This window comes from Rhinoderma darwinii (assembly GCF_050947455.1).
Source record: "Rhinoderma darwinii isolate aRhiDar2 chromosome 5 unlocalized genomic scaffold, aRhiDar2.hap1 SUPER_5_unloc_8, whole genome shotgun sequence".
NCBI lineage: Eukaryota > Metazoa > Chordata > Amphibia > Anura > Rhinodermatidae > Rhinoderma > Rhinoderma darwinii.
In genome coordinates, this window is record NW_027461821.1 from 452,598 (window position 1) to 464,722 (window position 12,125).

At 47.8% G+C, this 12,125-nt stretch overlaps 8 non-coding genes across 8 annotated transcripts; all 8 read left to right on the top strand.

Moving 5' to 3' along the window:
* The first annotated feature begins 920 nt into the window (after positions 1 to 920).
* Positions 921 to 1,111, top strand: LOC142697425 (U2 spliceosomal RNA). Its single transcript, XR_012865221.1, has one exon. It is a non-coding gene; the product is annotated as a U2 spliceosomal RNA (small nuclear RNA).
* A 1,291-nt stretch (positions 1,112 to 2,402) lies between these two features.
* On the top strand, positions 2,403 to 2,593 carry LOC142697426 (U2 spliceosomal RNA). The gene has a single exon (XR_012865222.1). It is a non-coding gene; the product is annotated as a U2 spliceosomal RNA (small nuclear RNA).
* A 1,301-nt stretch (positions 2,594 to 3,894) lies between these two features.
* Positions 3,895 to 4,085, top strand: LOC142697427 (U2 spliceosomal RNA). The gene has a single exon (XR_012865223.1). It is a non-coding gene; the product is annotated as a U2 spliceosomal RNA (small nuclear RNA).
* Positions 4,086 to 5,385: 1,300 nt separating this feature from the next.
* Positions 5,386 to 5,576, top strand: LOC142697430 (U2 spliceosomal RNA). Its single transcript, XR_012865225.1, has one exon. It is a non-coding gene; the product is annotated as a U2 spliceosomal RNA (small nuclear RNA).
* A 1,277-nt stretch (positions 5,577 to 6,853) lies between these two features.
* Positions 6,854 to 7,044, top strand: LOC142697431 (U2 spliceosomal RNA). The gene has a single exon (XR_012865226.1). It is a non-coding gene; the product is annotated as a U2 spliceosomal RNA (small nuclear RNA).
* A 1,291-nt stretch (positions 7,045 to 8,335) lies between these two features.
* Positions 8,336 to 8,526, top strand: LOC142697432 (U2 spliceosomal RNA). Its single transcript, XR_012865227.1, has one exon. It is a non-coding gene; the product is annotated as a U2 spliceosomal RNA (small nuclear RNA).
* A 1,275-nt stretch (positions 8,527 to 9,801) lies between these two features.
* LOC142697433 (U2 spliceosomal RNA) lies at positions 9,802 to 9,992 on the top strand. The gene has a single exon (XR_012865228.1). It is a non-coding gene; the product is annotated as a U2 spliceosomal RNA (small nuclear RNA).
* A 1,312-nt stretch (positions 9,993 to 11,304) lies between these two features.
* LOC142697434 (U2 spliceosomal RNA) lies at positions 11,305 to 11,495 on the top strand. The gene has a single exon (XR_012865229.1). It is a non-coding gene; the product is annotated as a U2 spliceosomal RNA (small nuclear RNA).
* Positions 11,496 to 12,125: the final 630 nt, after the last annotated feature.

The window sequence follows — 12,125 nt, forward strand, 5'->3', positions numbered from 1 at the left end:
AGTGGAGTGGAGTAGGGGAACAGCAAACAGCCAATAAAGCAGCCCGCCCGCTCGCCTGCCCGCCACAATGGACCTACCTGTGTACACTAGATGGATGTGATGGAATGTACTGTCGTCCCTACATTTCAAGAAGAAGTAAGAATTGCAGTTGCAACAAAGCCTTGCTTGCCTACAAAGAGAGCAGCAATTTGGATTTGTTACTATGTTACCTAGAAGAATAACAAACTGTGCAAGGATGGAGGTTGTAGGAGCAAGGAGAAGTTGTCTGTAAAGTTGGTGGATGCCTATTTTCCATTTTGCAGTCCCTTGTCTCCCTCTTGTGGCCTCCTGGAGGCAACTAGCTGTGCAAAAAAAAGACAGCCTGGCGGCCGGCTGTTGCAGTGTTGCCCTCTCAGGCAACACTGAGTGACTGACTGAGCCTCACCGTCTTATATAAAGTTCAGACGGAACTTTGCACGTGTCATAGTGGAGCCCTCAGGATTCCAGAGCCAGCTTTCTGACATCATAATGGGGCCTCAGAGATAAAAGCCTGGGCCCAGGCAGTGTTGGTCAGTGCTGCTCAGCAGGCAGCACTGGACTGGACTGGATTACAGCTGATACAAGGTGTGAAGGAACAAGGGGTGGCTGTGGGCATGCACTTGCTGCCGCTGCCAGTGTTTATCTGCATGGCAGCAGGGCATTTGGGCATTGCCAGGAAGGCGTTTTTATGTAGATTCCTCCTCTTTCAGCACTGCATTGTGGTGCAAGCAAAAGAAGCAAATCCTGTCTGGCTTCCTCTCCGGCCTTTATTCACCTCCCGTGTAGCTGTGAGTGTGTGAGCCTGCAGGGCCCCATGGAATTGCCTAGAAGTAGGCTGAATCGCTGCAAGGGCTGAACAGCAGTATCGGGCAGGCTCGGGCAACGCGCGGCCCGTTCGGGTTATCGCTTCTCGGCCTTTTGGCTAAGATCAAGTGTAGTATCTGTTCTTATCAGTTTAATATCTGATACGTCCCCTATCTGGGGACCATATATTAAATGGATTTTTAGAACAGGGAGATGGAAATAGAGCTTGCTCTGTCCACTCCACGCATTGACCTGGTATTGCAGTATTTCCAGGACCGGTGCACCCTTTCCTTATGTGTTGACTAAAAGCAGATTCCAAAAGTGTTTTTTGTCTTTGCTATTGTTTCTGTCTTTCTGAAGGGATCTCCCCTTTTAATCCCATTATTTCAACACCTGTTGGACAATGCATGAGTGATAATGAGCTCATTGATTAAATGCAATTAATGAATAGATTGCCACCTCTTGTTGTGTGTCGTCTGTGTTTCTGTGTTTCCGGCATTTCACATTGGAACACCTCATTCACCTTCCTTGTCTTCTCTCCGCCCTCCCTTTTAGGTAAGTTAAAGAGCTGCACCTGAGCCAGCCACTGATTGATTGATTGATTGATTGATTGATTGATTGATTGATTGATTGATTGATTGATCAGCACAACAGTCAAATAGTGGAGTGGAGTAGGGGAACAGCAAACAGCCAATAAAGCAGCCCGCCCGCTCGCCTGCCCGCCACAATGGACCTACCTGTGTACACTAGATGGATGTGATGGAATGTACTGTCGTCCCTACATTTCAAGAAGAAGTAAGAATTGCAGTTGCAACAAAGCCTTGCTTGCCTACAAAGAGAGCAGCAATTTGGATTTGTTACTATGTTACCTAGAAGAATAACAAACTGTGCAAGGATGGAGGTTGTAGGAGCAAGGAGAAGTTGTCTGTAAAGTTGGTGGATGCCTATTTTCCATTTTGCAGTCCCTTGTCTCCCTCTTGTGGCCTCCTGGAGGCAACTAGCTGTGCAAAAAAAAGACAGCCTGGCGGCCGGCTGTTGCAGTGTTGCCCTCTCAGGCAACACTGAGTGACTGACTGAGCCTCACCGTCTTATATAAAGTTCAGACGGAACTTTGCACGTGTCATAGTGGAGCCCTCAGGATTCCAGAGCCAGCTTTCTGACATCATAATGGGGCCTCAGAGATAAAAGCCTGGGCCCAGGCAGTGTTGGTCAGTGCTGCTCAGCAGGCAGCACTGGACTGGACTGGATTACAGCTGATACAAGGTGTGAAGGAACAAGGGGTGGCTGTGGGCATGCACTTGCTGCCGCTGCCAGTGTTTATCTGCATGGCAGCAGGGCATTTGGGCGTTGCCAGGAAGGCGTTTTTATGTAGATTCCTCCTCTTTCAGCACTGCATTGTGGTGCAAGCAAAAGAAGCAAATCCTGTCTGGCTTCCTCTCCGGCCTTTATTCACCTCCCGTGTAGCTGTGAGTGTGTGAGCCTGCAGGGCCCCATGGAATTGCCTAGAAGTAGGCTGAATCGCTGCAAGGGCTGAACAGCAGTATCGGGCAGGCTCGGGCAACGCGCGGCCCGTTCGGGTTATCGCTTCTCGGCCTTTTGGCTAAGATCAAGTGTAGTATCTGTTCTTATCAGTTTAATATCTGATACGTCCCCTATCTGGGGACCATATATTAAATGGATTTTTAGAACAGGGAGATGGAAATAGAGCTTGCTCTGTCCACTCCACGCATTGACCTGGTATTGCAGTATTTCCAGGACCGGTGCACCCTTTCCTTATGTGTTGACTAAAAGCAGATTCCAAAAGTGTTTTTTGTCTTTGCTATTGTTTCTGTCTTTCTGAAGGGATCTCCCCCTTTTAATCCCATTATTTCAACACCTGTTGGACAATGCATGAGTGATAATGAGCTCATTGATTAAATGCAATTAATGAATAGATTGCCACCTCTTGTTGTGTGTCGTCTGTGTTTCTGTGTTTCCGGCATTTCACATTGGAACACCTCATTCACCTTCCTTGTCTTCTCTCCGCCCTCCCTTTTAGGTAAGTTAAAGAGCTGCACCTGAGCCAGCCACTGATTGATTGATTGATTGATTGATTGATTGATTGATTGATTGATTGATTGATTGATTGATTGATGCAGCACAACAGTCAAATAGTGGAGTGGAGTAGGGGAACAGCAAACAGCCAATAAAGCAGCCCGCCCGCTCGCCTGCCCGCCACAATGGACCTACCTGTGTACACTAGATGGATGTGATGGAATGTACTGTCGTCCCTACATTTCAAGAAGAAGTAAGAATTGCAGTTGCAACAAAGCCTTGCTTGCCTACAAAGAGAGCAGCAATTTGGATTTGTTACTATGTTACCTAGAAGAATAACAAACTGTGCAAGGATGGAGGTTGTAGGAGCAAGGAGAAGTTGTCTGTAAAGTTGGTGGATGCCTATTTTCCATTTTGCAGTCCCTTGTCTCCCTCTTGTGGCCTCCTGGAGGCAACTAGCTGTGCAAAAAAAAGACAGCCTGGCGGCCGGCTGTTGCAGTGTTGCCCTCTCAGGCAACACTGAGTGACTGACTGAGCCTCACCGTCTTATATAAAGTTCAGACGGAACTTTGCACGTGTCATAGTGGAGCCCTCAGGATTCCAGAGCCAGCTTTCTGACATCATAATGGGGCCTCAGAGATAAAAGCCTGGGCCCAGGCAGTGTTGGTCAGTGCTGCTCAGCAGGCAGCACTGGACTGGACTGGATTACAGCTGATACAAGGTGTGAAGGAACAAGGGGTGGCTGTGGGCATGCACTTGCTGCCGCTGCCAGTGTTTATCTGCATGGCAGCAGGGCATTTGGGCGTTGCCAGGAAGGCGTTTTTATGTAGATTCCTCCTCTTTCAGCACTGCATTGTGGTGCAAGCAAAAGAAGCAAATCCTGTCTGGCTTCCTCTCCGGCCTTTATTCACCTCCCGTGTAGCTGTGAGTGTGTGAGCCTGCAGGGCCCCATGGAATTGCCTAGAAGTAGGCTGAATCGCTGCAAGGGCTGAACAGCAGTATCGGGCAGGCTCGGGCAACGCGCGGCCCGTTCGGGTTATCGCTTCTCGGCCTTTTGGCTAAGATCAAGTGTAGTATCTGTTCTTATCAGTTTAATATCTGATACGTCCCCTATCTGGGGACCATATATTAAATGGATTTTTAGAACAGGGAGATGGAAATAGAGCTTGCTCTGTCCACTCCACGCATTGACCTGGTATTGCAGTATTTCCAGGACCGGTGCACCCTTTCCTTATGTGTTGACTAAAAGCAGATTCCAAAAGTGTTTTTTGTCTTTGCTATTGTTTCTGTCTTTCTGAAGGGATCTCCCCTTTTAATCCCATTATTTCAACACCTGTTGGACAATGCATGAGTGATAATGAGCTCATTGATTAAATGCAATTAATGAATAGATTGCCACCTCTTGTTGTGTGTCGTCTGTGTTTCTGTGTTTCCGGCATTTCACATTGGAACACCTCATTCACCTTCCTTGTCTTCTCTCCGCCCTCCCTTTTAGGTAAGTTAAAGAGCTGCACCTGAGCCAGCCACTGATTGATTGATTGATTGATTGATTGATTGATTGATTGATTGATTGATTGATTGATTGATTGATGCAGCACAACAGTCAAATAGTGGAGTGGAGTAGGGGAACAGCAAACAGCCAATAAAGCAGCCCGCCCGCTCGCCTGCCCGCCACAATGGACCTACCTGTGTACACTAGATGGATGTGATGGAATGTACTGTCGTCCCTACATTTCAAGAAGAAGTAAGAATTGCAGTTGCAACAAAGCCTTGCTTGCCTACAAAGAGAGCAGCAATTTGGATTTGTTACTATGTTACCTAGAAGAATAACAAACTGTGCAAGGATGGAGGTTGTAGGAGCAAGGAGAAGTTGTCTGTAAAGTTGGTGGATGCCTATTTTCCATTTTGCAGTCCCTTGTCTCCCTCTTGTGGCCTCCTGGAGGCAACTAGCTGTGCAAAAAAAAGACAGCCTGGCGGCCGGCTGTTGCAGTGTTGCCCTCTCAGGCAACACTGAGTGACTGACTGAGCCTCACCGTCTTATATAAAGTTCAGACGGAACTTTGCACGTGTCATAGTGGAGCCCTCAGGATTCCAGAGCCAGCTTTCTGACATCATAATGGGGCCTCAGAGATAAAAGCCTGGGCCCAGGCAGTGTTGGTCAGTGCTGCTCAGCAGGCAGCACTGGACTGGACTGGATTACAGCTGATACAAGGTGTGAAGGAACAAGGGGTGGCTGTGGGCATGCACTTGCTGCCGCTGCCAGTGTTTATCTGCATGGCAGCAGGGCATTTGGGCGTTGCCAGGAAGGCGTTTTTATGTAGATTCCTCCTCTTTCAGCACTGCATTGTGGTGCAAGCAAAAGAAGCAAATCCTGTCTGGCTTCCTCTCCGGCCTTTATTCACCTCCCGTGTAGCTGTGAGTGTGTGAGCCTGCAGGGCCCCATGGAATTGCCTAGAAGTAGGCTGAATCGCTGCAAGGGCTGAACAGCAGTATCGGGCAGGCTCGGGCAACGCGCGGCCCGTTCGGGTTATCGCTTCTCGGCCTTTTGGCTAAGATCAAGTGTAGTATCTGTTCTTATCAGTTTAATATCTGATACGTCCCCTATCTGGGGACCATATATTAAATGGATTTTTAGAACAGGGAGATGGAAATAGAGCTTGCTCTGTCCACTCCACGCATTGACCTGGTATTGCAGTATTTCCAGGACCGGTGCACCCTTTCCTTATGTGTTGACTAAAAGCAGATTCCAAAAGTGTTTTTTGTCTTTGCTATTGTTTCTGTCTTTCTGAAGGGATCTCCCCTTTTAATCCCATTATTTCAACACCTGTTGGACAATGCATGAGTGATAATGAGCTCATTGATTAAATGCAATTAATGAATAGATTGCCACCTCTTGTTGTGTGTCGTCTGTGTTTCTGTGTTTCCGGCATTTCACATTGGAACACCTCATTCACCTTCCTTGTCTTCTCTCCGCCCTCCCTTTTAGGTAAGTTAAAGAGCTGCACCTGAGCCAGCCACTGATTGATTGATTGATTGATTGATTGATTGATTGATTGATGCAGCACAACAGTCAAATAGTGGAGTGGAGTAGGGGAACAGCAAACAGCCAATAAAGCAGCCCGCCCGCTCGCCTGCCCGCCACAATGGACCTACCTGTGTACACTAGATGGATGTGATGGAATGTACTGTCGTCCCTACATTTCAAGAAGAAGTAAGAATTGCAGTTGCAACAAAGCCTTGCTTGCCTACAAAGAGAGCAGCAATTTGGATTTGTTACTATGTTACCTAGAAGAATAACAAACTGTGCAAGGATGGAGGTTGTAGGAGCAAGGAGAAGTTGTCTGTAAAGTTGGTGGATGCCTATTTTCCATTTTGCAGTCCCTTGTCTCCCTCTTGTGGCCTCCTGGAGGCAACTAGCTGTGCAAAAAAAAGACAGCCTGGCGGCCGGCTGTTGCAGTGTTGCCCTCTCAGGCAACACTGAGTGACTGACTGAGCCTCACCGTCTTATATAAAGTTCAGACTGAACTTTGCACGTGTCATAGTGGAGCCCTCAGGATTCCAGAGCCAGCTTTCTGACATCATAATGGGGCCTCAGAGATAAAAGCCTGGGCCCAGGCAGTGTTGGTCAGTGCTGCTCAGCAGGCAGCACTGGACTGGACTGGATTACAGCTGATACAAGGTGTGAAGGAACCAAGGGGTGGCTGTGGGCATGCACTTGCTGCCGCTGCCAGTGTTTATCTGCATGGCAGCAGGGCATTTGGGCGTTGCCAGGAAGGCGTTTTTATGTAGATTCCTCCTCTTTCAGCACTGCATTGTGGTGCAAGCAAAAGAAGCAAATCCTGTCTGGCTTCCTCTCCGGCCTTTATTCACCTCCCGTGTAGCTGTGAGTGTGTGAGCCTGCAGGGCCCCATGGAATTGCCTAGAAGTAGGCTGAATCGCTGCAAGGGCTGAACAGCAGTATCGGGCAGGCTCGGGCAACGCGCGGCCCGTTCGGGTTATCGCTTCTCGGCCTTTTGGCTAAGATCAAGTGTAGTATCTGTTCTTATCAGTTTAATATCTGATACGTCCCCTATCTGGGGACCATATATTAAATGGATTTTTAGAACAGGGAGATGGAAATAGAGCTTGCTCTGTCCACTCCACGCATTGACCTGGTATTGCAGTATTTCCAGGACCGGTGCACCCTTTCCTTATGTGTTGACTAAAAGCAGATTCCAAAAGTGTTTTTTGTCTTTGCTATTGTTTCTGTCTTTCTGAAGGGATCTCCCCTTTTAATCCCATTATTTCAACACCTGTTGGACAATGCATGAGTGATAATGAGCTCATTGATTAAATGCAATTAATGAATAGATTGCCACCTCTTGTTGTGTGTCGTCTGTGTTTCTGTGTTTCCGGCATTTCACATTGGAACACCTCATTCACCTTCCTTGTCTTCTCTCCGCCCTCCCTTTTAGGTAAGTTAAAGAGCTGCACCTGAGCCAGCCACTGATTGATTGATTGATTGATTGATTGATTGATTGATTGATTGATTGATTGATTGATGCAGCACAACAGTCAAATAGTGGAGTGGAGTAGGGGAACAGCAAACAGCCAATAAAGCAGCCCGCCCGCTCGCCTGCCCGCCACAATGGACCTACCTGTGTACACTAGATGGATGTGATGGAATGTACTGTCGTCCCTACATTTCAAGAAGAAGTAAGAATTGCAGTTGCAACAAAGCCTTGCTTGCCTACAAAGAGAGCAGCAATTTGGATTTGTTACTATGTTACCTAGAAGAATAACAAACTGTGCAAGGATGGAGGTTGTAGGAGCAAGGAGAAGTTGTCTGTAAAGTTGGTGGATGCCTATTTTCCATTTTGCAGTCCCTTGTCTCCCTCTTGTGGCCTCCTGGAGGCAACTAGCTGTGCAAATAAAGACAGCCTGGCGGCCGGCTGTTGCAGTGTTGCCCTCTCAGGCAACACTGAGTGACTGACTGAGCCTCACCGTCTTATATAAAGTTCAGACGGAACTTTGCACGTGTCATAGTGGAGCCCTCAGGATTCCAGAGCCAGCTTTCTGACATCATAATGGGGCCTCAGAGATAAAAGCCTGGGCCCAGGCAGTGTTGGTCAGTGCTGCTCAGCAGGCAGCACTGGACTGGACTGGATTACAGCTGATACAAGGTGTGAAGGAACAAGGGGTGGCTGTGGGCATGCACTTGCTGCCGCTGCCAGTGTTTATCTGCATGGCAGCAGGGCATTTGGGCGTTGCCAGGAAGGCGTTTTTATGTAGATTCCTCCTCTTTCAGCACTGCATTGTGGTGCAAGCAAAAGAAGCAAATCCTGTCTGGCTTCCTCTCCGGCCTTTATTCACCTCCCGTGTAGCTGTGAGTGTGTGAGCCTGCAGGGCCCCATGGAATTGCCTAGAAGTAGGCTGAATCGCTGCAAGGGCTGAACAGCAGTATCGGGCAGGCTCGGGCAACGCGCGGCCCGTTCGGGTTATCGCTTCTCGGCCTTTTGGCTAAGATCAAGTGTAGTATCTGTTCTTATCAGTTTAATATCTGATACGTCCCCTATCTGGGGACCATATATTAAATGGATTTTTAGAACAGGGAGATGGAAATAGAGCTTGCTCTGTCCACTCCACGCATTGACCTGGTATTGCAGTATTTCCAGGACCGGTGCACCCTTTCCTTATGTGTTGACTAAAAGCAGATTCCAAAAGTGTTTTTTGTCTTTGCTATTGTTTCTGTCTTTCTGAAGGGATCTCCCCTTTTAATCCCATTATTTCAACACCTGTTGGACAATGCATGAGTGATAATGAGCTCATTGATTAAATGCAATTAATGAATAGATTGCCACCTCTTGTTGTGTGTCGTCTGTGTTTCTGTGTTTCCGGCATTTCACATTGGAACACCTCATTCACCTTCCTTGTCTTCTCTCCGCCCTCCCTTTTAGGTAAGTTAAAGAGCTGCACCTGAGCCAGCCACTGATTGATTGATTGATTGATTGATTGATTGATTGATTGATGCAGCACAACAGTCAAATAGTGGAGTGGAGTAGGGGAACAGCAAACAGCCAATAAAGCAGCCCGCCCGCTCGCCTGCCCGCCACAATGGACCTACCTGTGTACACTAGATGGATGTGATGGAATGTACTGTCGTCCCTACATTTCAAGAAGAAGTAAGAATTGCAGTTGCAACAAAGCCTTGCTTGCCTACAAAGAGAGCAGCAATTTGGATTTGCTACTATGTTACCTAGAAGAATAACAAACTGTGCAAGGATGGAGGTTGTAGGAGCAAGGAGAAGTTGTCTGTAAAGTTGGTGGATGCCTATTTTCCATTTTGCAGTCCCTTGTCTCCCTCTTGTGGCCTCCTGGAGGCAACTAGCTGTGCAAATAAAGACAGCCTGGCGGCCGGCTGTTGCAGTGTTGCCCTCTCAGGCAACACTGAGTGACTGACTGAGCCTCACCGTCTTATATAAAGTTCAGACGGAACTTTGCACGTGTCATAGTGGAGCCCTCAGGATTCCAGAGCCAGCTTTCTGACATCATAATGGGGCCTCAGAGATAAAAGCCTGGGCCCAGGCAGTGTTGGTCAGTGCTGCTCAGCAGGCAGCACTGGACTGGACTGGATTACAGCTGATACAAGGTGTGAAGGAACAAGGGGTGGCTGTGGGCATGCACTTGCTGCCGCTGCCAGTGTTTATCTGCATGGCAGCAGGGCATTTGGGCGTTGCCAGGAAGGCGTTTTTATGTAGATTCCTCCTCTTTCAGCACTGCATTGTGGTGCAAGCAAAAGAAGCAAATCCTGTCTGGCTTCCTCTCCGGCCTTTATTCACCTCCCGTGTAGCTGTGAGTGTGTGAGCCTGCAGGGCCCCATGGAATTGCCTAGAAGTAGGCTGAATCGCTGCAAGGGCTGAACAGCAGTATCGGGCAGGCTCGGGCAACGCGCGGCCCGTTCGGGTTATCGCTTCTCGGCCTTTTGGCTAAGATCAAGTGTAGTATCTGTTCTTATCAGTTTAATATCTGATACGTCCCCTATCTGGGGACCATATATTAAATGGATTTTTAGAACAGGGAGATGGAAATAGAGCTTGCTCTGTCCACTCCACGCATTGACCTGGTATTGCAGTATTTCCAGGACCGGTGCACCCTTTCCTTATGTGTTGACTAAAAGCAGATTCCAAAAGTGTTTTTTGTCTTTGCTATTGTTTCTGTCTTTCTGAAGGGATCTCCCCTTTTAATCCCATTATTTCAACACCTGTTGGACAATGCATGAGTGATAATGAGCTCATTGATTAAATGCAATTAATGAATAGATTGCCACCTCTTGTTGTGTGTCGTCTGTGTTTCTGTGTTTCCGGCATTTCACATTGGAACACCTCATTCACCTTCCTTGTCTTCTCTCCGCCCTCCCTTTTAGGTAAGTTAAAGAGCTGCACCTGAGCCAGCCACTGATTGATTGATTGCTTGATTGATTGATTGATTGATTGATTGATTGATTGATTGATTGATTGATTGATTGATTGATGCAGCACAACAGTCAAATAGTGGAGTGGAGTAGGGGAACAGCAAACAGCCAATAAAGCAGCCCGCCCGCTCGCCTGCCCGCCACAATGGACCTACCTGTGTACACTAGATGGATGTGATGGAATGTACTGTCGTCCCTACATTTCAAGAAGAAGTAAGAATTGCAGTTGCAACAAAGCCTTGCTTGCCTACAAAGAGAGCAGCAATTTGGATTTGTTACTATGTTACCTAGAAGAATAACAAACTGTGCAAGGATGGAGGTTGTAGGAGCAAGGAGAAGTTGTCTGTAAAGTTGGTGGATGCCTATTTTCCATTTTGCAGTCCCTTGTCTCCCTCTTGTGGCCTCCTGGAGGCAACTAGCTGTGCAAAAAAAAGACAGCCTGGCGGCCGGCTGTTGCAGTGTTGCCCTCTCAGGCAACACTGAGTGACTGACTGAGCCTCACCGTCTTATATAAAGTTCAGACGGAACTTTGCACGTGTCATAGTGGAGCCCTCAGGATCCCAGAGCCAGCTTTCTGACATCATAATGGGGCCTCAGAGACAAAAGCCTGGGCCCAGGCAGTGTTGGTCAGTGCTGCTCAGCAGGCAGCACTGGACTGGACTGGATTACAGCTGATACAAGGTGTGAAGGAACAAGGGGTGGCTGTGGGCATGCACTTGCTGCCGCTGCCAGTGTTTATCTGCATGGCAGCAGGGCATTTGGGCGTTGCCAGGAAGGCGTTTTTATGTAGATTCCTCCTCTTTCAGCACTGCATTGTGGTGCAAGCAAAAGAAGCAAATCCTGTCTGGCTTCCTCTCCGGCCTTTATTCACCTCCCGTGTAGCTGTGAGTGTGTGAGCCTGCAGGGCCCCATGGAATTGCCTAGAAGTAGGCTGAATCGCTGCAAGGGCTGAACAGCAGTATCGGGCAGGCTCGGGCAACGCGCGGCCCGTTCGGGTTATCGCTTCTCGGCCTTTTGGCTAAGATCAAGTGTAGTATCTGTTCTTATCAGTTTAATATCTGATACGTCCCCTATCTGGGGACCATATATTAAATGGATTTTTAGAACAGGGAGATGGAAATAGAGCTTGCTCTGTCCACTCCACGCATTGACCTGGTATTGCAGTATTTCCAGGACCGGTGCACCCTTTCCTTATGTGTTGACTAAAAGCAGATTCCAAAAGTGTTTTTTGTCTTTGCTATTGTTTCTGTCTTTCTGAAGGGATCTCCCCTTTTAATCCCATTATTTCAACACCTGTTGGACAATGCATGAGTGATAATGAGCTCATTGATTAAATGCAATTAATGAATAGATTGCCACCTCTTGTTGTGTGTCGTCTGTGTTTCTGTGTTTCCGGCATTTCACATTGGAACACCTCATTCACCTTCCTTGTCTTCTCTCCGCCCTCCCTTTTAGGTAAGTTAAAGAGCTGCACCTGAGCCAGCCACTGATTGATTGATTGCTTGATTGATTGATTGATTGATTGATTGATTGATGCAGCACAACAGTCAAATAGTGGAGTGGAGTAGGGGAACAGCAAACAGCCAATAAAGCAGCCCGCCCGCTCGCCTGCCCGCCACAATGGACCTACCTGTGTACACTAGATGGATGTGATGGAATGTACTGTCGTCCCTACATTTCAAGAAGAAGTAAGAATTGCAGTTGCAACAAAGCCTTGCTTGCCTACAAAGAGAGCAGCAATTTGGATTTGTTACTATGTTACCTAGAAGAATAACAAACTGTGCAAGGATGGAGGTTGTAGGAGCAAGGAGAAGTTGTC